Genomic DNA, 2,576 nt, shown 5'->3' on the forward strand with positions numbered 1-2,576 from the left:
AGCAGCAGGTTTGGCCTCCAGCGTTGAAGCAGGTTTGGCCTCCAGCGTTGAAGCAGGAGGTTTGGCCGCCCCGTGGGTCAGAAAACACCCAGACTCTGGACTGCTCTGTTTTCAGCACTTTAATACTTTGAATGGTGACTTTGGTTCTGACCAGGTGCTTTTCTCAGGGTGTGGACCCTGAAGCTCAGCTGCTTCCAGGGAACCTTGAGTGAAGATGAAGGAGGTGAAGACGATGGAGGGGAGACTCGGACTTCTTGTCTTCCTATGTACAGAACAAGCTCCACCTCTGTAGAGAGGATGTCTTGGGTTTGTTCCTGAACATTTGACCTTTGACCCGACCTCAAATAGCTAGAAACCATGTGATCACACGAAGCACCTCAAAAAATGTATCATCATCCAGTCATGCATTTATTTGTATTTATTTAATCAGAGCACCGAGGTTTGACGTCTTCAAGCTGCAGCCAGTTGGGACGGACAGCGTGGCGATGGATCTGCTTGGTTCTGTTGGAAGGCAGCATTTCGGTCCAATAGCTCACCGTCTCGTTTGTTCAGTCGATTGGATGTTGTCTGTATCGGTGCAGAGTTAAGATGTAACTACAGGTTGTGTGTTCTTGGCTTAGCTGTTAATAATCTGGCAGCTTTGTTTCCTAGAAACGCCTCTGACAGGTTCTGGTTCTGGGCAGGTTCTGGTTCTGGGCAGGTTCTGGTTCTGGGCAGGTTCTGGTTCTGGGCAGGTTCTGGTTCTGGGCAGGTTCTGGTTCTGGTTCTGGGCAGGTTCTCGTGAGTCATTCCGTCCAATAAAGTTGTTTCTGCTCAAGCTCCGCCTACATCTTGTCCCCCTCTCCGTCTGTGTCCACTGTGATTTATTCATCTCCCCTCTGAGTCTCTGATGCTGCAGGTGAAGCAGCACCTTGTTGCCAAGCTGCCTCCTAAATGTCACTCGGCATCTTTAACGCTTGGCTGCCCATTACACATGTGACCCTCCTCTCAAGACCAGTTCCTCACCAGACCATCTGGAATCTGTGGTGACTTTGGGACGTTCAGTCTGTCAGCTGCAGACGTTCTTCATGCTGCAGCTGAAGGTAAAACTGGACGAAGCAAACGGTTTTATAACTGGGCTACAACTCAAGACGTTGGTTTTGTAACACCACCAATATCTAATTGGGTTTAAAAGTTGTGTGTTGAGAAGTAGCTCTTATAAAATGTGTGTTATTGGAATCTCACTGCCATAAAGGTTCATGAGGATCAGGTAGCAGTAGAAACGCCTCAGATTTCAAACGACCCGTTTTTCATCATGACCTGGAAGTTCAGCAACTTTTATTTAGCGCGTCGTTCTAGAAAACTGGAGTTTATTTCTTCCAGTTTGAGTTTTCTCTGTTCCTTGGTCGTTGTTTTGATTGGTCAGATTCTTTCATTTCCCTTCATCCTCTGTGAAATAAACTCTGCAGCAATCAAACCTGTGCAAGAATAAAAAGGTCAAAGGTCAACCAGCTCTGAGCTCTGCTGTCTTCTCTTTAATTGGAGCTTTCAGGAATCAGACTGCTGACTTCCCCACAGACCTTGGAAGCAAAAAACAAGTTAACCGTTTTCATAGAAGCAGATCGGGGTTGGGTTAGGTCAAAGGTCAGGCTTGGGGTTCAGGGTGTGCTACAGTAGAAGCTGTGATGGCTCCTAAACGCATCATGTGACCTAAAGATGTTAAGTAGGATCTTCAGCCACGTCTTCGCTCCGACCTCCCAACAACCAAAAAGTCCAGGAAGTTCCAGGAACGTTTTCTGGAAAAGGAGCCTCTCCGCTCCAACGCCGCAATCAGTGGGCCGTTACCTAGCAACTGCAGCTGGAGCTGGTCAGCTGGTTGAATGAGCCGTCCAATGGCTGCTGGAGAAATCCAGTGTAGCTGCTGACTCACCGTCCAGAAGCCGCCGCTGCGTCCAGATCAGGCTCCGGGTCGAAGGTCACTGCTGTGCTTCGGTTTGAGGCAGAAAGGGTAGAGGTCAGGTTGGGGGCGTGGCCAGAAGCAGCTCAGACAGGATGTGATGAATATGGACCCAAACCAGGGAAATGCTTTAACTGGACCATGTTTGGGCCAATCAGAAGCCTGAGCAGCCGATGCTGATTGAAGCTAGAAACAAAGTGCTGAAGTTTCCTGAGAAATGAACGGATTAGCAGCTAATCTGAACGGATTACAGCGTTAATCTCCAAACCTTAATCAGAAAATACATCACAGAATATTCTGCTTGTCACGCTTACAGCACAAAGAAATGGGCTTTTCATTTTTGATTCATTTTTATCATTTACCAAAAGATTAGCTGAACTAACACTGAGTTTTGCTCCCAAAGCAAATTTAGGTCTGAAATATTCCATCATTTTATTCTGAGCTGCTGAGCAGCAGCTCAAGTTGTTCTGATTTCCTGCCACCTGCAGCTCTGACACGCTGCAGCGCAGAGGATCAGCGTCTGACCTCCAGCCGACCTCCAGCTGACCCCCAGCTGACCTCCAGCCGACCTCCAGCTGACCCCCAGCTGACCTCCAGCTGACCCCCAGCTGACCTCCAGCCGACCTCCAGCTGACCTCCA

The sequence above is a fragment of the Poecilia reticulata genome, unplaced genomic scaffold, assembly GCF_000633615.1.
Source record: "Poecilia reticulata strain Guanapo unplaced genomic scaffold, Guppy_female_1.0+MT scaffold_322, whole genome shotgun sequence".
NCBI lineage: Eukaryota > Metazoa > Chordata > Actinopteri > Cyprinodontiformes > Poeciliidae > Poecilia > Poecilia reticulata.